Source organism: Hibiscus syriacus, unplaced genomic scaffold, assembly GCF_006381635.1.
Source record: "Hibiscus syriacus cultivar Baekdansim isolate YM2019G1 unplaced genomic scaffold, ASM638163v2 tig00008468_pilon, whole genome shotgun sequence".
Lineage (NCBI taxonomy): Eukaryota > Viridiplantae > Streptophyta > Magnoliopsida > Malvales > Malvaceae > Hibiscus > Hibiscus syriacus.
Genome location: NW_024062164.1, coordinates 32709 through 59795, shown reverse-complemented (window position 1 = coordinate 59795; position 27087 = coordinate 32709). Strand labels below are relative to the sequence as shown.

The following is a 27087-nucleotide window of genomic DNA, read 5'->3' as shown; positions in this document are numbered from 1 at the left end:
TATCACGAGGGAAAAAATTTGTGTCATTTCAGATCGCGGAGCTGGGATCAAAGCAGCAATAGAGTCTTTGGGTCCAATGTGGCAACCACCCTTTGTCCAACATAGGTATTGTCTCTGACACATTGCTGCGAACTATCATGGAAGGTACAAGAAGAATGATGAGCGTCAATTAATTGTGCGCATGGGTAAGTGAAAGCAAGTTAGTAAGTTATACATTTTTTGATCATTTTAATTTTGCAAAGAAAGCAAGTTAGTAAGTTATACATTTTTTTATCAGGTTACGAACTACTTCCTCAAATGTTTGAATCAATGCTTCGAGATTTGCGGGCGAAGAACGAGGAAGGATACGATTACATCAGCCTCATCAATAAAGAAATATGGATGAACGCATATGATGGTGGATATCGATATGGACACATGACGACCAACTTGGTTGAGGCAATCAATTCAACCTTAAAGGGTGCACGTCACTTACCTGTAGCGGCTTTGGTAAAAACTATATATTTTCGTTTGGGGGCACTTTTTGCGAAGCTCGGGGGACAAGCTCAAACCTGGATGTAAGGCGGTCATGTCTATCACCCTAGATTAGTTGCAGATCTACAGAAAAAAAATTGATGCATCAAATGGAATGTCTGTAACAAGCTTCTCTAGAAGGCATGAAATGTTTCGTGTCACAGAGTTGCTGCGACCTCTTCAAGGGATTGAAGCTGTGTCGTTAAGAGTAAATCTAAGGGACAGAACGTGCGACTGCGGGTTTTTTCAAGCTCTGAAGTATCCATGCTCTCATGTGATAGCAGCTTGCTCGCATACACGTCAAGACTATAACCATTTGTGGATCCCGTATACCTACTATCTGAAGTTTTTAAGGTATACAAATTTGAGTTTCCCCCCATAGGTAATGACAAAGACCTGATGAGGTTCAAGATTGGCTTCCAATTGTACCAAATCCGAGTTTATTGAGGGAGCATGGTCGTCCAAAATCCAATTGAATTCATTGCGATATGGATATTTGAGAAAGATCTAGACAAGACAAAAGATGTGGCCATTGTAGAAACCCAAGACACACTAGAAAAACATGTCCACTTCTGTTGTCATCAAGTAACAATTGATGAGGAAATGATATATTTGTTTATCAAATAATAATTCTTGTATTTTAATTTGCATTTACTTCAAGTTAATGTCATTCGATAATCACTGATGAAGATTAAAAAAATGAACACAATCATTAAATTTTATCAAACTAATAACAATTTGGTATTTAAATACAACAAACTTACAATAAGAATTAAATGGTAAATGATAACCAAATTATAATAACTGATATTAAATGGTAATAAAAAAAATAAATGAAATATATTAAAAAAAGTCCAACAAATTTAACAAAATAAAGTAAGTATTAAATGAGAAATAATAAAAAATTACAATTAAACAAAATAAAGTAAATACAAATATAATAAAAAAATCTATCGATGCCTGCGTCGCGAATGTGTTCCGCAGGGCGGTGGCTGTCGGTCTCGAGGAGGATTTCTTCGTATCACTGGTTCTGACTCCTCGTTATCATCATCATCATCGTCGTCGTCGTCACCATTGTCATCGTCGTCCTGAGCAGGTACATTAGGTTGATGAGGAGCTGAAGACGATGAAGCACCTCCATAGAATAAGGACCCTGGAGGTGTGTGACTGACTATCCCACCGGCCTGCAAAAACTGGGAAAACCCAGACATCGTTGAGTGTGAAAACTGTACAGGAGGTGTCTGTGCTGCGACCATGGGTAATGAGGCTGAACCCGCTAAATATCCAGTATATGAACCCCAAGTCGGATCTACAAACATAGACCCATAATAGCCTCCAGGAGGGGTCATCTGTGACTGTGGCGGGGTCATAAAACCAGGTAAAGGCGGTGGTGGCATCTGGTAATGGAAGGTCCTGTTGGTGCAGCTGAGGATGAATCGGAAGCACATGCTCTCCGTCCACGAGTCGGGGGGCGATGGTGCTGTGTCGATGAACGTCTCTATCGACGTTGTGGAAAGGTATGCCTTCGTGCATCCTAAGGAAGTAGAAACAGTTTCCCGTTACTGTTGAACCACTCATAATAATCTTCAGCATACATCAAGAAGTCAGTAAAAATGGGCTCTCTACGTGGAAGGCGTCGATGTCGATCCTCCCACAACACGACCCACTCATGATGCCTCACCAGCCAATCTGTATCTGTCTTACCGCGTCTATCTAAGCTATGCAACTCATCCATATTACGGGGTGCTTCCGGAATTGGTTGAAAACAACCAAACTGTCGGAGCACGCGATCAGTGGAGTGCCACTCGACGGTCGCATAACAGATCAGAGGGACCATCGCCATCCAAACATCTGATGGACCCCTCAACTCTGGTGGGATCACCGCCCTCACGTCATCAGTAGAATATGACACCCATTCAAACTAAAACAAATAATATATAGTTTTTATCAAAATAATAATCTAATTATATAATTATAATCTAAAATCGATTTTTAAACATTAAAATTCATACCTGTGTGCCATCCTTCTGATCGATTAGCACCCTAATTTTTTCTAAATCATCAGGTAGCTCCTGATGATTTTTCCTATCAGTAAACCACCTATTCAAGGAAAAAAATTTGTTATACGCTGTATAAAATTATTAATATACAAAATCAGTTTTATAATTACCTCAGAAATAGTGGAAATACAAATGAGTTCTTCACAACGGGACATAAAAAGGGCAATCGATACCATGCCCAAGACTGCAGCAGAAGGAGACATCCGCCGATAGCATTACGCCTGTAGTCAGTGGCTCCACACATCTCCCTGTACAGCAAAGCCAAAACTGTCGAGCCCCAACTGAATGATCCGGTGAGACAAAAGTCGCTAAGATGTCGCAACCACATGCAGTGAACTAGGTTGCGCGATTTGTTCGGCATCAGCAACCCTCCTATCAGCTGCATTATGCATGCCCGTACATACATCTTAACCTCATCCTCAGAGGCGTCTGCGCTCAACTCCCAAAAATTGACATCTAACCAATTTAACGGTATCCTACCTCCAATAAAATTTTCCGAGACACGTCCTAGACTATCCCGACACAAAGTAGTCCAAGAACCGGAAGCTATCCCCAATATCACATCTCCATCTACCGGAAGCCCCAGGTGCATAGAAACATCCTCAAGCGTGAACGTGCACTCTCTGCACGGAAAATGGAATGTGGGTCTCAGGCCTCCACCGCTCTACTAAGGCAGAAATCAGGTCTGGCTCTATCTTACAGTGACCCTGATATTTACCTATGTAACCGAATCCAACCTCTACTAAATACGGCAAGACACGGCTGGGTATCACTAACTTAAGATTCCTAATAAAAGGATCTAATACACGGTCATTCTCCTAAAAATAAATAATTACAAAAATTAATTCTTAATCTAATAATCATGCATTAAATAAATCAACTAATTATTATTAATAATTTAAATTAAATTAAAACGTTAAAATGTTATCGTATCAACAAAGTGTCGAGATATTTAATTCTTAATCTAATAATCATGCATTAAATAAATCAACTAATTATTACTAATAATTTAAATTAAATTAAAACGTTAAAATGTTACCGTATCAGCAAAGTGTCGAGATATTTAATTCTTAATCTAATAATCATGCATTAAATAAATCAACTAAATATTACTAATAATTTAAATTAAATTAAAATGTTAAAATGTTACCATATCAGCAAAGTGTAGAGATATATGATTTTCATCCGAGCGAAGTAGACTGTCTTCCATTATATATCTGCAAAAGAATTATATTAGTAAAATATTAAATAAAGTAAAATACTTAAATAAATTAAATACATAATAGTAAAAATATTATAAAATATACCTTAAAAAGATAGAGTATTAGAGAGAAATTTAGAGAATTTGAGAGAATATGGTGTGATAAAAGTAATTGAGGATGGGGGTATTTATAGGGAGCATTGGGATGTGGAGGGGCGGGTATTTAGGGGTATAGCGCGCCCCCTGTACCGCGCTATACCCCAACGTGTCAGATACCCAGGTATAGCGCGGATCAGGGGGCGCGCTATACCCACGTGACGCCAAATCACCGTATATCGCGGGGCAGGGGGCGCGCTATACCCACGTGGTGCCAAATCAGCGTATAACGCGGTTCGGGGGGCGCGCTTTACTGCTACGGGTGTTAGATTGGGAAATATAATCTGACCGGTGTTAGATCGGTAAATATACCGATTACCGGTGATTTATTGGGAAAAACGTCGAATAAGAGGGATAAAACAAATAAGGATAACATATAACGATTATAGGGTGATATTTTTTTTAGTATTTCGACTATTAAAAATTATAAAATGGTTTCCCAATTATAAAATATTACTTTGTTGATTTCCCCGATTATTAAAGATTACAAAATGACCATTTGACTATTCATATGTTTCAAACTTATCATTTTTCGTAAAAAAATTGACTACAATATGAATTGGACATTAACATTTTAATTGAGATACGATAAAATACGATCCCAAAATTTCAAAAGATTATCATATCTTAGTCAACATAGTAACATCTAACTCATACGACCATTATTTTGTAACTTTTAATAGTCGGAAGACTCAATAAAGTAACAGTTACTAAATCGTGGAATATTTTTATATTTTACCAACAAATAAATATAAAAAGGGGTAAAAGACATCAAAGAGGAGAAAGAGCACCGTCATACCCCGTAGTGCCGGACTGCAAGCACCACCGGTATCAGTAGAGAAATGAGTTACTAATTGAAGTAAAAAGTTGAAAAAAAGAAAACTCACGTAATTCCGACGACCACCTTGAAGTCATCCTCTAATGATTTTTTGATGTATTTTTTAAAGTCAAACTTACTCTCGGGTGTTAAATTAGTATATCATTCGTATCAAGTCATTATAATTGTTGCGGAAAATAGAGAAATAAATGTAGAGCAGAGCAAACTCACACTGACGAACCCATAACGCATCGTACAATAATCAGCCTTGAGAACTGATCTGAAGAATTGTCGCCAGAAGCATACCTGCAGCAGTTTATTCATTCCTATTTGTGTAAAACTTTAAGCTTGTAAATAAAAGCTATAATATCAAAAAATTATCTTTAACGTTCGATTAAATTATTATCTAAATATTTATTTATTTTTTTGGCATTTTGACCTCTAATACTTTACTATGAGATAAGATGGCTTGATCCTTAATAGAAACTATTAATTAGCAATTAGTCAACACTTTAAAATAAGAATTTCTTTTGCCTTAAGAATGAAAGGTTGTTGTCAAAATGCTCCAAAAAAGAATAAGAGTGAAAATTACTATTTAGTTAAACATTAGGAATATTTTAGCATAATGACCCTCAATGTTTACACAAATAGTCACATTTTCCTCTATTATTTTTTTAGACTATTTTAACCCCCAACGTTTTAATTTTCGATCAAAATATCCTTTATTAAAATGAAACCGTTAAAAATTACTATGCTTAATTACTATGGCATATGTCTGTTAGTGATGTTATATCATAACTTTGGGTGACATGACATATCACACGTTAAAAATTAAGCTCATGTGAAAATGTTGCATCGATAATGTGTATTGACCATTAATCAACTAATGATTTCATTTAAAAGAATATTTTAATCAAAATTTAAAACATGAATTTTGTAGCGGTGTTTTTGGAGAGAAAACGCCATAAATTTTAAAGATATAGCGGCGTTTATAATCCAAACGCCACAAATTGATACTTTAGCGGTGTTTTTTGTACAAATGCCGCAATAGGGTTATTTATAGTGGCATTTTTATAACAAACGCCGTAATAAAGAATACTTTTGCGTCGTTTTTAGAAAAACGCCACAGAAGGTGACATCAATAGTGGCGTTTCTTGTAAAAACGTCGCAATAGATTTGAAATTTCACGGCGTTTTAGCCCAAACGCCGCAATAGAGTAGTAATTTAGCGGTGTTTAGACCACAAACACCGCAATATGTATTTTTAGCGGCGTTTTTAGACAAACGCCACAATGATGTTAATCAATAGTGGCGTTTTTTGTATAAATGCCGCAAAAAACATGTGATATAGTGGCATTTTTTTTAAAACGCCGCCAAATGTTAAATATATGCTCCACCCTTCTCTCCTACTTGATTCCTAAAATTATTTCAACTCTTCTTCCCTCAAAGCTTCTTCTCTGGAACAACAACGACCCTCACACGATTCCAAGCGACGTGGTCTTTTGTGTGTCCCGGTGACCAAATCGGCCCTCTCACCGGTGAACTTAACATAATTGCATGGTTTGATCCCTCTTCTCACTACTAATATTTTTCATTTTTGTTTTTGTTGGTATTTTGAAAATGGGGAAAACCCAGAAAGCTAACGTATTTGAGAAAACATGGCTTTTGAATAGGAAAACAATATCTATACATAGTGTTTTACTGGTTTACTGCTTGGGAGCAATGTTTTACTGCTTTCGAATAGAAACATAATAGATCTACTTCCGAAAAGGGAAATAATAGATTTTGAAAATGTGAACAATTGGTTGTGGTCCAAAGAACAGGTGTTGCCTTGAGTAAGAGAAATTATCGTCAGAATGTCTACGTGGCGTATTTACTCTGACGATGGATCAAATTATCATTGGGAGGCTATCGGTTCGGTCTTGCCATCGAAACTCGATGATGACCTGAAAGGAACTCCTATTGCTCCATACCCTTCCATGGCCGATCTCCTACGTGAAGGTAATAATCTATGAATCTTTCAGCTGCTATATTTTTATTTTGTATGCTCAAATTTCATAGATCGTTCGCATGTAGGATGTTCGAAGCATATTGAGAACGATGATAGAGGAGTGGATAAATACCCGATGTTTAGAACCGAATTTGGGAACTCTGTGGCATTGAAAGAATCTTCAATTACAAAAGCAATATCTATCCTCAATGAAGACAACGTTGCCTCTACTGTTACTCCAAGTAAACGTTTTTATCTTATATTTAATTTTTTTAATGTTTGATTCAGTTCCCAAGCCACCTCCAATGAAGTTACATACTGTAGGTTGAAGGTCGTTATCTGTTTCAAGTGAAGCACTGAAGCGCACAAGGAGTCATTTTGGTGAACCGGAGGTAGGGGATTTATTTGGTGAAATGAATGACGAGTTTCTCCATATAAGGTTTGCATAGAGGAAAAACTTAACGATGCTTCGTCAAACAAGGAAAAGTGTTTTTTTACGTCGTTTCCCCACGAAGGAGTAATGAAGACTAAATTGTAGTGAACAATATGTGAAGACTGTTTATGCATAACTTTAATGTTTATAAATTATTATGGATTTTGTTGTTAAGTATTTGTTTGCGTAACTTCTGTCTTAATTAAAATGTATGGTTGTGTTTAGGTTCTGTTTATGTTGAGTAGAAATGAAATATTTAACATCAATTAATATTATATAAATAAAGGTTATTCGCGGCGTTTTTGTATAAAAATGCCGCTAGATTCTCTACTTTAGTGGCGTTTTTTATACAAACATTGCAAAATGTCGTACTTTAGTGGCGTTTTACGTAAAAATGCCGCTAATTTTACATACTCTAGCGGCATTTTTATACAAACGCCGCTAAATGTCATACTATAGTGACATTTTAAGCACAAACGTCGCAGATTACAAGTACTTTTGTGGCGTTTTATGCACATATACCACGTATTACACGTACTGTAGTGGCATTTTTATATAAACGTCAATAAATACTGAACTTTAGTGGCGTTTTTGTAGAAACGCTACAAAAGGTCGTACTTTCGTGGCGTTTTAAGCACAAATGCCGCTAATGAAATGTATTTTAGTGGCATTTTACACACAAACGCCACTAATTACACTTACTTTAGTAGCGTTTTTAAGATAAACACCACTAAATTCTAGTATGTTAGTGGTGAATTACCCAAAATGTCGCATGCCATCTTGATCCGTTCAAAACGCTGTGTTTTGGAGACTATTGTTCTTACCGCTTATGCCTTACCCAAAACGCCGCTTCTGCTCGACTATCATCGTTCAAAATCATTTCACCCAAATCTCCAAACCCTAGCCCCGCACAACCACCATAGCCCAGCCACCACCATCATCATAGCATCTCGCCGCCGTCGTATTCTTCCGTTCGTAAACCGCCGTCATACCTAATGTTATTAGGGTGTGTTGGAATCTAATTTCAAATGGTATGAATTTATTTAGCTAGCACGATGAACACATCTTGTTATAGGGTGATGTTAGGTTTGCGTTCTTTTGCTATATCTATCAACATTATGAAGTTATTCTGTTTTTCTCGTCTGGAAATAGGGTGTGTTAGGTTTGCGTTTGTTTTTCTATATCTATAAACATTATGAACTTATTCTGTTTTTTCCTGTATTATAATTTTAATTACCGTTTCTTTTTCAATTAGTTTTAGTTTCCTATTTCCTTTAGATTATGGAGTGTACTAAACACAAGAAAATGATTGGTTTTGCCTATATGGCTAAACCATTGTTGATGATACTAAAATAGGAAAAACTTCAGCTTTACTCGTTCTTTAATAACTATGAAACTGTTCTTTATGCATTGGCGTGGTACGTTTTCATATTTATTTAGGACCAGTTGATGTTAAAGGCATCCAGAAAATTGTTTTAGCATATTACTTGATTTTCTTTCTTTGCAACTATTTGAGACTTGATATATTTGTAGACCTAACATTTCCTCTTTACTATATGTTTCAGTTACTTGAGTAGTCAACAATGCTTGAGGCTCCTGGATTGTGTTACAAAAACATCCCAGCCATTGTTACGACTGCAGTTAGCCAAATAGTGTGAGTCATTTAGAAGGCATTTGCCTAGAGTTCTAGTCTTGATGTTTATTATACTTAGCATTCTATTATCTTATTTTACATGCCAAGTACAATAACCTTAAAATTCTGCAAGATTATGTCTGATTCTATATTGTGTGTGCTGTTATTTCATCTAGTATGACTTATTCAAAATAATTGCATTTTCATTCACTTGGTAGGGTATCGGATTTCAAAAACTCGTGACGGGTAAATGTGAAAACCTCGCCGCCGCCGTACTCTTCCGGTCCTCAACTGTCAACCACTTGTAGGAATGTTTTCTTGTCCATCGCACCCTACTTTCAATCGGCCATGTTGTTATGCTTGGGTTTTTTTTAATTGTTAATGTTGGGAGTTTTGTGAAACCAGTTTTGATTTTGTACACTGTTAATAAATCTCATCTTGAAATACTATTTAATTACCCCATATGCAAGCTCCACCTCTTGCAAAATTTATCTGGTTGGGGAATGGAACCTATAGAAGCCTTAATTTTCCATTGAAAATGAAATGAATTGTACATGTTAGATGGCCTGATTTGGTCAGTTATAACATAAGAATTATAAAGGTGAAGTAAATCTCCTTGGTGGACAATACAAGAAACAATGAAATTTGAAAATTATTGCAACTTTAGGTTTAGGTTTTTGTATAGCATTAGGTGTATTATTGCATCTTAGTTGTTAAATTACATTGGTAAAGAAATGTGAGTGAGATTCTTAGTCCTAAATTGATGACTCTCAATAATCAAGCTGTCTCATTCAAGTGGCTATACCACCCGTGGGAAAAGGGAACCAAGTAAATATATATAAATTAGATTAATCACTCTTCAAAAATAAAGAGCGTAGGATTAACATTCGGTATATGATGATGGATACGAAAGATTCCTCAATATAGGGATCGACCATCACAAGGGACATAAAGGTTTTCAGCTTCACTGGCGATGGCTAACTCTTATCCCACAAGAAAAGGTTTAATGCTTATAATTTTATCAATGATATGAGTATGAACAAAAGAGAGATGAAAAAAAAGAAGGCTTAAACAATTTGTGACTGAATAAAAGGTTTAATGCTCATAAACTCCATCCAAATTCATGACACAAAGATATTATAAAAATCAAAGTGCTTTCGCAAAGAAAATAGAGATCAAATCTTCTCTCCGAATGAATTGCTCTATTATAATAATGCTTATGATATTAAAAATAGTCGTCTGAAGAATGAAAGTATATAGATTGAAATATATGGAGGATTTCATGATTGGTTTGTTCTAGAATGTTTAAAGTATTATTTAGAAGTCATTGGAACATGAAAATTATGAATGGACGAGTAAAAAGTTCGTTGAAAAAGTTCTACAAATAATATGATGGCAAAGTTAAAATTATAGATTTAGGGTGACAGAGAAAGATAGGTAATCCTCTTACATTAAACTCACAAATAAATAATAATATTTTAATCCCAAAATTACATTCAAATCAATCAAAAATATTAATTTAAAAATATTTCAAACCCTTATTCTAAATAAATTTTGTTAAGAAATTCGTTCTTTAAAAATCATTCCATAAGTTTAATTATGATTTAAACATAATAATATGACATTGAGAACATTTTGAACCATCAATTTCAATGAGAATAAAAGAAAAAGCTAAGATTCATAAAGATTACCTTTAAAAAAAAGAGAATTGTGGAATATTACAAAGAGTGATTAAAAGAGCCTATCTATTCTACCGTATATCTTTTACATTTTTATAATACATTAATATTATTCAATCAACTCTTTAGGCAATTTTTATGTTGTTTTCCTAACTGTTACGCATCAGTAGAATGTTTGATTGCTAGAGAAATGCATCTTTTAGACCAAAAGGAGCTGCTCTCTCACTCTATTCCTATTTTCCTGCAACACCTAATGCTTGCTTGTTATTTAAATTTAATATGTCTTCTAATCTTGGTCAGTTGTTTACACATCATAGATTATTTAATTGATTAACCTCTCAATTTTTGGTTAAGTGTATCTTAACTTAGTGTATAAAGCCACCACCATCAGAGAAGTATCTCGTCGCCGTCCTACACTTCCGATCATCACCTGTCAACCACCTGCATGTATGTTTTCTTCTCCATCGCACCTTACAGTTAGTTGGCCAAATTACATTGCTTGGGTTTTTTGGTTAAGTTACATTTGTTGTGTTGTACGGGAGTTGGAGAAGGGATATGTAATCTATTTGAGTTAAAGAAGTTGTAGCAATTCGTTGGGTTCATATTTATCACTCCTTTATTTTAAATCTTACTTATCAAAAATTATTGATAGAATAGGGATCACCATTTAGAGATAAAAACATGTACATATTGTATAAAACAGAAGCCTCTAGGAATTAACAAGAAAAAAAATATTCATTCACGAATATAAAATGAAGAGCCAAATGGAGAAGCGGCAAAGTTTTACAAGTTACTGAATGAAATGAATGAACAACTTTATGAGGGGTCAAAGTTTTCAAAGCTTTTTTTTCTGCATTCGTCTTTTCCACTTAAAATGCCTGGGAGGGTGGACTGGTAACTCCTTTACGCAATTGTTGGAGTTACTAGGAGAAGTATTTCCTTTTGCAAAAATCCCTCAATCATGCAAAGATATGAAGAAAATGATCAAAGATTTGGGTCTTGGATATGACAAAATTCATAGTTGTACGAATGATTGTATATTATATTGAGGTGATCGAAAACATCAGGAATCTTGTCATGTATGAAGAAAATCTCGATATATGATTAGGGAGGCAGAAAATGTTACTGAGGATGAAGCTCAAGCACGATCAAGAAAGAAACCGGTCAAGATTCTGCGATATTTTCCTCTCATACCTAGGCTACAAAGATTGTTTATGTCCTTCAAGACTGCTAAGTCTATGAGGTGGCATCATGATGGCAGAACCGATAATGGATTATTACGGCATCCTGTGGATTCTTTAGCTTGGAAGTCATTTGACAACAAGTATCCAAGTTTTGCGAGATATCCTCGAAATTTCAGGCTCGGTCTTGCAACTGATGGGTTTAATCCATTCACACTCATGAGTACTTCGTATAGTACTTAGCCTGTTGTACTTGTTCCATACAATTTGCCTCCCTGGAATTGCATGAAACAATCATCTTTCATCTTATCCATGATAATCCCTGGTGAGAAAGGCCTCAGAAATAATATTGATATTTACATGCAGCCGCTAATTGCAGAGTTGAAACAGTTATGGGAAGGAGTCGAAACGTACGATGTGTTAACGAATGAGAACTTTAATTTACACGCGACTTTATTATGTACAATTAATTATTTTCATGCATATGCAAATTTAGCTAGTTGGTGTACCAAAGGTCGTTATGATTGTTCTTGTTGTGCTGCACAAACATGTTCGAAGTGGTTGGTTAATGGAAAGAAGTTCTCTTATATGGGACATCGTTGGTGGTTACCTGATAATCATAGATTTAGATGTCAAAAGAATATGTTTGATGGTGATGAAGAGTTTCAAAATGCTCCTAACCAAACAACCGGGTCTCATATATTCTTTATGTTGAAAAACATCACTTTTACTTATGGAAAGATGAATCAACCAACTAATACCCGATCAAAGAAAAAGGCAAAGCAAGTACTTGAAGAGATTGAAGTTGACCAACAGAGTGATGATGAGTCGGATGAAGAGGAAGATCCAAATGAGGTAGACTTGTGGAAAAAGATGAGTATATTCTTCGAGTTGCCTTATTGGAAGAAGCAGATTTTGAGACATAATCTTGATGTAATGCATATTGAGAAGAATGTTTGTGAGAATATTATCGGGACCATTCTGAATGATGGCAGATAATCAAAAGATAATATTAAGAGTCGACTTGACTTAGTGGACATGGGAATTCGGCATGATCTTCATCCTCAATTACATCCGAATGGAAGATATTTCTTGCCCCCTTCTATTTTTTCTCTTTCGAATAAAGAAAAAGAAGTGTTTTGCACGGTGTTGAAAGATATAAAGGTCCAAGATGGGTATACATCAAATATTTCTCGATGTGTCAATGTTAAAGATCGAAGACTTTATGGTTTAAAGTCACATGATTATCACATATTAATGCAAGATTTACTGCCAGTAGTTGTTCGCGGTTGCATGTCGATTAAGGTGACGTCTTGTATCATTGAACTTTCTAATATAATGAAAGCCATCTGTGGGAAAGTTCTGATGGTTGAAGAACTTAATAAACTACAAGATTGATTCGCCTTGACTTTATGCAACTTGGAGAAGATATTTCCGCCTTCATTCTTCACAATTATGGTGCATCTGCTAATTCATCTTCCTCACGAAGCAAGAGTTGGTGGACCAGGTTTCTATCGATGGATGTACCCTATAGAGAGGTGTTAATTGAATTATACATTTCAAATTACTTCTGATTATACCTTTTAATAAAATGTATTTACGTAGTATGTTGTTCTGTGTATAGGTTCTTGGGTAAGTTAAAGTCTTACTGTCGTAATAAGCGTTATCCAGAAGGATTAATTGCTGAAGGGTATTTGACAGAGGAATGTATGACATTTTGCTCTAGATATTTGGAAGATGTTGAAACAAGATGGAATAGACCAAATTGAAATGATGTGTTAAGTACTGATGACTTACTTCAACATTATTTGTTTGGAAGTTATGGTCAACCATTAGGGAAAGTTGAAATTACACACTTAGATGACACGTCTTTGTACAAGCACACCGATATGTTCTTTTCCATCATGATTCAGTAGGTCCCTTTCGCACGTAAATCTTTCGGACTCAATCCTAATGAAATCTCTTAATATTTTATATTTATCAATTTTTAACGACATAATATACTTTATAGTGAGTTTAAAGAAGTATTGAGATCTCGTGCACGCTCCCGGAGATTAAATCAGCGAGAACTACATAAGTTATTCACAAAAACTTTTCATGAATGGTTAAGCCAGACGGTAAGCAACTAAATCTTACGGAATACTTATAAATAATAATATATGTCTTGCTTTTTATATCGAAATCAATACAAATTAATTCACCATTCATGTGTAATAGGTTTGGAGTGGGAGAGATGTTAGTGAAGATGTTAAATGGCTTTCTCAAGGTCCGAATAGAATAGTTAAAAGATATAATGCCTTTCTCATTAATGGGTTCATGTTCCACACGAAATCTCGTGAAAGATTAAGGAGGACACAAAATTGTGGAGTTGTAGTTGCTTCGTCAACTACAAGTTATGCTACTGTAAGGGACAATAATCCGCATGACGGAGAGGTCGATTATTATGGAAATCTTACGGACATTATTGAGTTAGATTATTATGGAAAACAAAAGGTTGTGTTGTTTCGGTGTGACTGGGCTGATGTAAATAGATGCATAAAAAGAGATAAATTCGGGTTTACAATGGTGAATTTCTCTCGATTAATTCACCCTGGTCAACGTTTGATGGATGAACCATATGTATTTTCTTCTCAAGTGAAACAAGTATTTTATTGTCACGATCTAATAGATGACGATTGGTATGTTGTGCTCCGAAATACTCCCAGAGACTTGATAGACATTGGGGATGGAAGTAGAGATGACATTGAAACAAGATCAGAATGTTTACCTCTACTACCACAAAACTTAGATGAAACTATCACTAATACAACACAATTTCAATGGGTTCGGGAAAACGTTGATGAAGATATTTATGACAACTGACATTACATAAGAATGTGTACGATTTTATATCTTCGTTTATTTATTTATAATGTTATAACTTTTAACATGTTGTCTTTCAATATATTCATTAATTAATTCGTTTTCTTGTTACAAATGTTTATTTATTACATATATCATGCCGAGGAGAATAATAACTGATTTACAGATTGTTCGAGGTTCTGAAGACCATGAACAAATAAATAACGAGGAATCGAATGCAACTGAGTCTTCCGACATTCCTGAAACTGTTGAAGAAGATGCAGAAATTCAAGGTAATCTTTGAAACTTTATTTATTACTTTGTTCATTTTCAAAACTTACATTTAATAATTTCTTATATAGTTGAAAATGCTGGAACGCGCAAGAGTAGAGGACGTACAACGTTGAAGGAATTATACCAACTTCCTCTTGGGCACCATGTCAAAGTTTCAAGAAACGATGTCGGTCAACCTATTAGCCCAGAAGCATGTCTTCTATCCGGTTACTTAGGCATAGTTGGACGTAATGCAAATCTATTACCGATCAATTATGAGTCATGGCGTGAAATGCTTAATAGTAACAAAAATCAGGCGTTGGATTTTGTTAAGGTAATAATGTCATTATAATAGATACTCTATTATAATTTCAATAGTAATTTATACTTACGTTGCACACTTATTTGCTGTATAGGAGAAATTTTCTTTAGAGGTCTCAGACGATTATGTGAAGCAAGCGTTAGGGAAGAGATGGAGAGACCACAAGAGCTCCTTAAAGAAGAAATACTTCAAGAATGATCTCAGACTTGAAGAGAAGCTACAAACAGTCCCACCTGGAATGTTGAGGCACCAATGGGAAGATGCAGTCAGATTTTGAAGTTCACAAAAAGGACAAGTATGATGTATTTTTCAAAAATAATTTTAATGAATAATAAATCATCATTAAAAGTGGTTGTTTGACATTGTAGGACCGAGAGCATGTTGGTATTGCTAGCAGGCAACAACAAAAGTTTAAGCACACAGCTGGATCGAAGAGCTTTGCTTGTATAGCTAATAAGGAGGTATTCTAGATTATTCACATAGTTATTTGTATTCCATTTACATAGTAACTCAAACTAATTATATTATGGTACATTGTAGGAAAACACATATGGTTCTAAAGTTGGTCGAATCCAACTCTTCGACATGACACATACAAAGAAGGATTACATCCTATGACTGCTGAAGCTGTAGAAATTATGGTACGTTTATTGGATAGAGGTTTTAAATTTACCTGACTTTATTTATATCTGTACCATGACATTTTTTATTTGAATTAATTATTCACTTTATTATTAGGAAAAAATGATGGAGAAAAGGGCAAAGTATCATGCTACTGCTTCGAGTCAAGGTATTGTTAATGATGATGACATTGACAACCAAGCTATTAATGACGTTTTGGGTCCTAAAAGATATGGTCGGGTGCGCTGTCAAGGATCATTCGTTACACCCATAAAATATTTTGGATCCAGTTCATCACAGTACATGTCATCACAGTCTCAATCTTCCCAATTAGAAGTTAGTCGTTTAAAACAAAAGTTGGTTGAGATGGATCAACAAATAGCTAACATGAAAGCCAAAAATGAAGCAAGAGAAGCATAGAGAGCAGCAGTGGAAGCAGCAGCGGAAGCAGCAGAAGAAGCAGTGAGAGCAGCAGCGGAAGCAGAGAGAGAAGCAGCATATCAGCAGAGCTGTGAAGAATTTGAAAAAATGACTCAATGATATGATGCAGATGTTATAGAAAATGCAACCTCAAAATACACCATCATAGTCTCATTTATGTTATCAGCGTTCTGTTAATGTTATTGAACCGTGTTTAAATGAACTGATATTATGTTAATGAAAACTTTTATTTATTATATTGGATTTGATGTTGCTTGTTATGGATATAGAGTTTGATGTTATTTATGTCATGTTTGTTGGATAATGGAACAGGTTGAAAAAAATTGATTTGGGGTAATCGAATAAAATATTTAAATTCTGTGTTCTTTAGCGACGTTTGTAACAAAAAATGCCACAATATACCATACATTTTGCGGCTATATACCAGACCTTTAGCGGCGTTTGTATCCAAAAAAGCTGCTATATACATAAGCATTTGCGGCGTTTGTGGGAAAAACGCCGCTAAATCTCAACTCCTTTTGCGGCGTTTACGATAAAAACATTGCTAAATATCAAAACCTATTGCGGCATTTATGTGAAAAACACCGCTAAATCTCAACACCTATTGCGACGTTTGTGAGAAAACGCCGCTAAATCTCAACACCTATTGTGGTGTTTGTCGGAAAAATGCCGCTAAAACTCAACTACAAATGCCGCAAATTATCAACACCTATTGCGGCGTTTGACGCCGCTATATATCGTTACATATTGCGGCGTTTTTTTACCAAACGCCGCTAACTTTAGCGGCGCTATTTTCAGTGGTGCTTTTTGCGGCGTTTGTCATATCGCCGCAGGCAGTGGCGGACCCAGGATAAAAGTTCAGGGGTTGCACAAAAACTCTTATAATTTTTTTTTTAAAAACTACGATATCTATAAATATAATAAAATGTCCAGAAATTACATTCTAAAGTTGACCTTTTCGTGTTTTCATTTTTTGAAAGCGATTGATTACACTTTCAATCTTAACATCTAAAAGTACTTCTTTTTCTATTGCGCAAATCAGGGCATGATTCATAAAATCGTCACTCATTTTGTTGCGCAAGTCTGTCTTTAAAAGCTTCATTGCAGAAAAACATCTTTCAACCGTTGCAGTTGCAACCGGCAGAACCAAAACTAACTTTAATAACCTATAGACCAAAGGAAAAGAACGATGTTTCCCTGTTTCCACCATCAAGCGAGGAAGGTCGGCAATTCCATTCAAGTTAGCAAATTTGTCATCATGTAGTAAAGAGTGATAGTAAATATCAAGTTGACCAAGAAGATATGTCCTTTCTGAATCGCTAAAATCATCTGGGTACATCTCACTTAACTTCAACAACTTTGATTTATCAAACTTAGAAAATGAATCAGAAGGACTTAAAGCCGCCATGTTTTCTAGCAATTCGGTGCTTACCTCACTACATCGATCCCCAAATTCTTGAATTTGCATATCCAAAACCGTGTTAAAAATCTCAACCTCAAAATGATGCTGATTAGTAATCTTGGTCCTACGGTTTCTTGGAGTAACATAATATTCTGACATATCCAAAGTTTCAATGCTATGTTTTTGACAAAAAGAATATACTTTCTTTAAAATTGAACCAAACCCGTCATTTCTTAAAGTTTGCAATGATTTCTTTGTTGCTCTTACCAATGAAGCCGCTTCCAAAATATCTTGATATTTTCTTTGAAGATATCTTGACAAGGTATCCGTGAGACCTAAAATCTCCAACATCAAGTGTAAATAAAACACAAAATCAAGTGTTTTAAAATATGATAAAATACCGTACGCTTGATTTCGGTTAGATAAAGTTGAGCCGTCCTCTTCAACATATTTAAGCACCTCAATAACTTCAGGAAACAAATTCATCAAACTTATGATTGTTTTATAATGGGAACCCCATCTTGTATCTCCTGCTCGAATTAGAGAAAGCTCTTGATTCAACCCTCTTCCGGTTTTAGTTTCACCAATACCAATTTCCGTTTGCAATCTCTTTTTGTAGCTCTCTCGTATGATATCCTTTCTTTTGCAGGAAGCACAAACCACATTAACCACCAAAGCTACTTGCTCAAAGAATTCATGAGCACCATCATGATTCTTTGCAACCGCCACGATCACTAATTGAAGTTGGTGAGCAAAACAATGTACATAATATGCTGACTTATTATCTCTTATGATCAACGCTTTCAAACCGTTAAACTCACCACACATATTACTTGCTCCATCATAACCTTGCCCTCTTACCTATTTCAAATAATAGATAAAAGATTTAATATATAAAAATAAAGATTCAATTAAATAATTAAAATATAAATCAAATAAATATGACATATTACCTAAGCCATGCTTAATTTATTGTCAGTAAATACGGAATCAATGGCAGCTTTAAGAGTCAAAGAAGATGTATCCGTCACGTGAACAACTCCAATAAATCTCTCATTAACAACTCCAAGTCTATCAACATATCTCAAAACCATAGCCATTTGCTCCTTTTTAGATACATCACTAGACTCGTCAACTAATATGGCAAACACATCCTTTCCAATTTCATCACAAATGGACTTTATTATTTCTTTTGAAAAACATTCAACAATATCTTTTTGAATCTTTGGAGATGTCAATTTATCGTTCTTCGGAGCCTTTTCTAAGGTAACATTATAAATACTCTCATTGTGTTCTCTAATCAAAGATAATGTTTCAATGAAAAGCCCTTTGGAAATGGAGTCATCCGACTCATCATGGCCACGAAACGGTAACTTATTTTCCAACAAAAATCTACAAGTGACAATTGTAGCACGTAATCGAATTTCATAGTTACTCTTCTCATGTTTAGTTTGCTTATGAAGAGCATCACTAATAGATTGATTTTTTTTCACTAGATTTTCACACTTTTGTCGTGCTTTGTTGTGTAAACTATCAACATTACCTACATGAGCATATAACGATTTCTTTTTACTCCAAGTACTAAATCCTTCCATCACAAATGCATCTCTCCCACCTTGTTGTCCTACAATATCTCCAAATAAGTAGCAACATAAACAATAAGCTTTGTCCTCCTTTATGCTATACTCTAACCAATCAAATTCATCAAACCATTCAACAATAAAGCGTCTTAGCTTAGGACCTATCTTTTTTGATGGAAAAGTATGACCCCTTGGTTGACATGGTCCTTTAATCCAATATGCCCTTCTTATTTCATCTTTTTGATTTGGATGATAAGATGTAATTTTTGGTCTATCCACCGGATCCGAAAGAAGATCATTCACATTAATAGTTGTTGGAATGGAAGCCATGGGAGTAGGTGACACAGTGGTAGGTTGTGGTCTTTGTGGAACTTCATTTGAGCTATTTCTTTTAGAAGATCCTTCACTACTTCCATCATCACCAACATCTAATTTCATTTTAAAATAGTTACCAATAGAACCCTACAATTAAATATTTCAATAAATAAAATGATTAAAATATTAAAAATTCAACATATAATAATTATAAACTATGAATTACTACTTTACTGTAATATCCTAATTTTAATACATCAAACCAAAAAAAAAACTAATTTTAATGAATTAATCAATTTCAAATAACAAAGCAATATTATATACAGTTTACTACCTTTATTGTTAAACATGAAAAAATTAAATATGAATGAAAGAAGACAAAGTGAGAAAGATAATAAAATCATTAATGTAAAGAATAAATTAAGATAAAAGAAAGTACACATACTTGTCTCATTTGTATATTTGGAGAAAAAGGTAGAAAGTTCAAAGTTCAACGTCTTCAAAAGTTCAAAGTTCAATCGGTTTCCCCTTCAAAGTTCAATCGCACAGGAAGGCAGTGAGGCAGCCCTTGCAGCCTTGCCTTTCCAAGATGGGTTGAGTTTCCACAAGACCAAAGCCCTCAACCCTTGTCGGCGATTTACCCTTCTAATCTTCAATCGAGGTTTTTAGTTTTCATAGCCTTTCTAATCTGTTGCCAATTGTCGTATCCCAAATCCCAATTCCCACAAAACTGAAAATAGGTGCTTGATTCATGGGCTTAAGGTTTGTTTTTTGGGCTTGATCTTTTTTTTTAATTTTAAATAGGATATTAATTTTTCCTATAATAAAGAGTAACATTTACACATAATATTAGGGGTAGCAATTGTATTAATTAAAAAAATAGAAAATATTAACACTAAGTTACAATTTTGAGGGGTTGCCTGGAGTAATATTAGGGGTAGCAATTATATTAATTAAAAAAAATAGAAAAAATTAAAACTAAGTTACAATTTTGAGGGGTTGTCTGGGAAAAAATTAACACCAAGTTACAATTTTGAGGGGTTGCCTGGGATACCCCAGGCAACCTATAAGGTCCGCCCGTGGCCGCAGGTGTTTTTTGCGGCGCTTAAAAACGCCGCTATAGGTAAAAAAAAGACCGCAAAAAGCCAGTTTTGCTGTAGTGCGAAGAACTAAAATACTAAAAATATAAAGATTAAAATAACTATTTGTACAAATGTCAAAGAATAATTTTATTATTATGTCGTTTTTGATATTATGAATAAATAAAACTGAATTAGCTCTTACGAAATAGAAGGTGAATTTTGTATTTGTCCATGCCCCTCTGGTATGGTCTCTCCCAAACGATATATCATGAGTGAGCCTAAATCTTGAAGGATCTAAATTAGCAAGCAACACAACAATTTTAATCAGTCGAAATGTATGCATGCGTGCAGTGCATGTATCATGTATGTATATTAATCAGCGATGATTAACAAGTGTTATTATACCATTAAGTTCATTAAGACTATTGATACACTCCCGTTCCCACTTCTTCCAGCCTCGTGTCTGCAATGCATATATATATAATAAGAGATTCAGGAACACATGTATGTACCTCAATTAATTAAAGGATAAACTATATATTTAGTCATTCATCTACTTTTATAGCTACGTTATAATTTTTTAATTATTATTTTTAAATTATGTCTAAATCTAATATTTTAATCATCCGTTGTTAGAAAATAAATAAAACTGTTGATGAAGTAATTTTTTATTTTTCGATGATGACATGATACTACCGTATGGTGACACATGAGTTGTTCTTTTTATTTTTCAACTACCGGTGACCAAAACGGATTTAAAACATATAAGATAATATTTTAAAGAAAATAATTGAATGACCAAAATAAAATTATGGGAATAGGTGAAGGACTAAAAATGTAGTTTACCCTTAATTAAATATGTCACCATTAATCTTCCGAGCATCATCGTGTTGGCGCTATATAACACCTGAAACACTGCTAAAAAGAAAATGAAAATGTGCAGCTGATGCAATGCATGCACTGATATAAGTTGCACGTACCCCTACATTCCATCATTTACAACTGCTCTAGCTAGAAACTTCGATGCAATGAATGAATCACTAATATATATATATATATATATTGAAGATACACTACAGCAAAACAGGTATTTTGTGGCTTTTTTTTCCCTGTAGCGGCGTTTTAAGCGTCGCTAAAAACACATGCGGCATTATGATAAACGCTGCAAAAAGCGCCGCTGAAAATAGCGCCGCTAAAGTTAGCGGCGTTTTTTTAAAAACAAATGCCGCAATAGGTGACAACAAATAGCGGTGTTTGTTCCACAAACGCCACAATAGGTGTTGTTATTTAGCGACGTTTTTTCAGAAAAACGCCGCAATAGGTGTTGTTATTTAGTGGCGTTTTTCAGAAAAACGTCGCAATAGGTGTTGATGCTTAGCGGCGTTTTTCCTAAAAATGTCGCAGTAGGTATTGAGATTTAGCGGCGTTTTACTTAAAAATGTTGCAGTAGGTTTTGATATTTTGCGGCGTTTTTCCCACAAACGCCACAGTAGGTGATAATTTTAGCGGCGTTTTCCCCACAAACGTCACAGTAGGTTTTCAGATTTAGCGGCGTTTATATCGAAAATGATGCAATAAGGGTTGAGAATTAGTGGCGTTTCTGGTATACAAATGCCGCTAAATATATGGTTGATTGCAACGTTTCTAGTATACAAACGCCGCTAAATGTATGGTATATTGCGGCGTTTTTTTTACAAACGCCGCTAAATGTATGGTATAACACAGAATTTAACAGTTCTAAAAATAATGCTTGATTACCCCAAATCTATTTTTTCAACCTGTTCCATTATCCAACAACCAAAACAAAAATAACATCAAACTCTATATCCATAACAAACAACATCAAATCCAATATAATAAATATAAATTTTCATTAACGTAATATAAGTTCAGTTAAACAATATTCAGTAACATTAACATAATGCTCATAACATAAATGAGTCTACGATGGTGGATTATGAGGTTGCGTTTTCTGTATCATTAGCATCATATCATTGAGTCGTTTTTTAAATTCTTCACATCTCTGCTGATATGCTGCTTCTCTCTGTGTTGCCGCTGCTTCTCTCAGTGATGCCACTACTTCTTTCTCTGCTTCCGCTACTGCTCTGGCTGCTTCTTGATAATTACAGTAATATAATGAATGTATAGGAAAAAGTACTATGAAAGTTGACGTCTTTTGCAGGTGTCTTCCATGGAAGTTTTTTTCTTTAAAAAAAATTATAAGTAAAAGTGTACAGCTGATTAGGCAAGACCTACTCTTTTTTTTTTCTCAAATATGTTAGCTTTTTGGGTTTTCCCCATTTTCAGAATACCAACCAAAACAAAAATGAAAAAGATCATTAGTGATAAGAGGGATCAAACCGTGGAATTATGTTATAGTTCGTCGGTGAGAGGGTCGATTTGGTCGTCGGGATAGACAAAAGACGACGTCGCTTGGAATTATATGAGGGTCGTTGTTGTACCAGAGAAGAAACTGTGAGGGAAGAAGAGTTGAAATGATTTTAGGGTTTAGGTGGGAGAAAAGGGAGGACAATATATTTAACATTTTGCGGCGTTTTTAAAAAACGCCACTATATCACATGTTTTTGCGGCGTTTATACAAAAAATGCCACTTAAACAACCATATTGCGTCATTTTATATATAAATGCCGCTAATTTACCATTCTATTGTGGTGTTTGTGGTATAAATGCCGCTATATTAACACTCTATTACGGCGTTTTAGCTAAATCGCCGCTAAATGTATACTCTATTGCGGCATTTTTACTATAAACTCCGCTATTGATTAACCTTTCTGTGGTGTTTGTCTAAAAACGATGCAAAAACTATTATTAATTGCGGCGTTTGTTGAAAAAACGCCACTATATACCATCCTATGGCGGCGTTTTTGTTAAAATCGCCGCTATATTTATACTCTATTGAGCGTTTTTACAAAAAAAAACACCGCTAAAGTCTCAATTTGTGGCGTTTGGATTGAAAACGTTGCTATATGTAATACTTTTGTGGCGTTTTATCAATAAACGCCGCTACATAACAGTTTTGCTGTAGTGATATTCAGTATTTTACTTTGTCACAGGCTGCAGCGGATTCAGCACCGCTTAAAAATCTACGCGCGTCATTATAAAAAAAGCAGTCTCCGATGATGGTCCTCAGAACCACCTTTATGATCAGCATGATCATCATCATGACCATGACCAATACCATGACAATCACCACGAGCATCCCCATGACCATACTTTTTGGGGCAAAACAACATTTTATCCTCAACTTCCTCTGGAATACAGATCCGGGAGATATAACACTGCCCGAAAGTCAGGAGCAAAGAAATGAATCCCAACACCATAAGTTCTGCAACAAAAACAATAATGCTGTAGAAGAAGAAGCAGAAATAAATTAAGTAGAAATGTAATGGATTGATGTTAATTACCGCCTTTAACTTTCTCAAGAGCCTCGACTAAAGCCTCCTTTTTCTTATGTTCAAATACCTGCAATGATAAAAAATGAAATTGTATTGCAAAGAAAACATATCCAAATTTAAACAAGAAGAATGGAGAAAATGATATCGGTACCTCCCCAACTGAGTGGAGAACCTTTTCAAGAGCTATTGAAATGAGAATGATCAAAGCAACAACAACCGCACAGCCCAGGTGGGCGTCTGATCAAGCTCTCTGCCGGAGGCTCCTCCTCCCCTCGTTTATCTATTTTTTTATTTTAGATTGTACAGTTATCGTTAAAGATAAAAGAAAACACTTTTTTTTTGGTTATTTATTCATAAAGAAAATGAAAGGAAAAAAATAAGAAGAAGAGAAAGCCAATGGTGGCGCTTGATTAAACATGCACCCATATATCCACCAGCTTTATCGTAAACCAAAGGCCAAGTCAAGTTTCGTCCTGTAATCGAACAAATCCAAAAGATTTTAAAATGGCATTCGCACGGGTCTGGGTTTAGTGATTGATGAGGATTCGTTCTTCGATTTCTTTGTAAGAACAAGGGTTTTGACATTGACATGTGGCGGTTTCTCAACCAAACATTTGATTTGACTTTGACTGTGTGTTGTTCCTTGTTTGAAGTTTCCGCTCTTGGCTCTTCATCTTCAACCTTTTATCCCCATTTTGTTATTCGTTACAGTGTTTTAAGTATTAAATCGAGAACAAAAAGAACAGCAGTCGGTCTATAAATTGTTAAAAGAAAATGCACCACCAAACTTAAGCTTTAGTGAACCAAGTGTTAAGTGTTCATCTTTTGAATGTTTAACACATTCTCAATTCACGTCTCATTGTTCCCAACCTAAAGTTGATTTGACACTGGATCTAGATCGGGTTCTGATCAGGTCAAATCAGTTTGGGTTATTTTAGAGCCAATAGAAGGTTATGTAAAGTCATGGAATATAGGGATGAGTATTTGATTAAAGTTGAGTCGAATTAAATTAAAAAAATTTAAGTTAATCAAATTAAAGAACATTATTTTATCATTCTAACTTTAATTTAATTTTTTATTCGAGTAAAGTTATTTGAGTTTATGTTCAAATTTAATTGTAATTATTTATAATATTATGATACAAATTAGTTCTATTTTTTTTTTAAGAAAACGTGCCTCATTAAAAACTCCTTCTAAGACCTATAAGGGAAAAGAGTGTCCTAGGAAATTGTATTACTAAAAGAAGAATCGTTAGATATAGTAGACGTAAATCTCATGATAAACCGAGTCAAAATACAAGACATTTCCATAACGGAGAGTCCACTTAGCCAAAGTATGTGCCATATGCAGTATTACAAACTCTAGGAACAAAACACACTTTATAATGTAAATCAGCATTCAATTTCCTACGAGCTTCCCGAAGATGATAACTCAACGTGGACAAGTCCTCCTCCGGTTGAGACATCTTGTTGACTATAAGCGTTGAGTCCGATTCAAAGATTACATGTGTCCACCTATACTCATTTGCCAAAGAAAGCGTGCATTCAGGGCACGAATCTTCGAAAGCCCAACTTTGATACATCCCAGTGCCGATACAACCATGCCGTCAAATATCTGGTCAACGAAACCTCAGACTTAACACCCATAGTTGCTATACATCCAGTAAACTCAAAAACGCCATCAAGATTGATCTTCATATTTCTCTAACAATATATATATATATATATTCTTATTCTCTTTAGATGCATAAGTAATATTTTTAATGTTATTTTATGAATTAAATATCATCTGTAATTATAAAATGTATTTGCAATGTTATTTTTTTTCTAATGAACTTGTTTTGAGGAAAATACGTTGATGATAGTATAAAGGAGTTAAAGAACTCATGATACGATCTAATTTTTTAAAAGTTACATTTGGAGTACCAAATTGAATAAAATTATAAAATTGAGGATTAAGTTTCAGATAGAGCAATTTTAAAAAAAATATTAATTGAAGTTACGTTTGAGGATTAAATTTCGAATAGAGCACTTTTTTTGAAAATATTAATTGAAGTTACGTAGGTACTATATACTGGTAGAGTATGTGCAGGGAAATAACTAGAATCAAATATTACAAGAGGCTAAATTACTTTATATTAGAACAAAGATTTATTAAGTATTAAGAGGGACAAACAAATATTTAAACTAAAAAGGAGGACTTGAAGATAGGAGAAAATCATGTAAAGATAGGAGAAAATCTTTCTCCCCTCGTATAATAAAGATATATATAATAATAATAATAATAATATATTGTGGACACCCGTTTTTCCGGGTTATATTTTTTTATGTTTTAATTATTATTAATGTTAGGGTAAAATATATAAATAATCCTCAAACTTTTAGGACACTTGCATTTTGGTCACCCAACTTTTGAAACTTGCAATATAGTCATCGAACTTTTAGTCTATGTCATTTTTGTCCCTACCATTATTTCTGTTAGTTTTTTGATGATGTGGGAGGTAATGTCCTATTATCTCTCTTCTTCTTCTCTCTAAACTAAACTCATTCAACAAACAAATCATGCAATACCCTAAAATCAATAATATCCTTAAAATTTCCCCTCATTTGTAAATTCTTCAACTTTATTTTAAGTTTATCCAAGCAAAATCCAAAGTTCTTCCCTTTCCCTCCATTTTTCGTTTCTCACAAAAAAACAAAAGATAAAGTGTAGAAAAAATCCATTTCATCCCAATAAACAAAATCACAACTTTCAACCACATACCTCCACTAATATGTTGTCGGTGAAGTGATATCGATGGACTCTACCTGTCTAGCTTTTAGTTGTTCTTTATTTAAACCATGCACCTGTTTGCAAACCTCGCAGATATGAGATGCAAAAATACAATCAAAAGGACACCATGCAACTTTTCCTCAAATTAACACTTCCAAAACATTCCAATGATTAATGCCAATATTAGATTTTGGTTGGATACGAACCTTACAGAAAATCTAATTAAAATGACTTTCAAAGAAACTTACATTTTTGGATTTACCATTGTTTTCCAGATGGATCGTTTTGATTGTGACAAAAATCTTGGCAAAATAAGGGCACTGCATGAACTTGAGAAACGAGAATGGAGGGAAAGGGAAG

At 34.6% G+C, this 27087-nt stretch overlaps 1 pseudogene; it reads right to left on the bottom strand.

Annotated features, from left to right (window-relative positions):
* The window catches only part of LOC120202308, a 31801-nt pseudogene extending 6244 nt beyond the window's left edge, over positions 1–25557 (bottom strand).
* Between the last annotated feature and the right edge of the window lie 1530 nt (positions 25558–27087).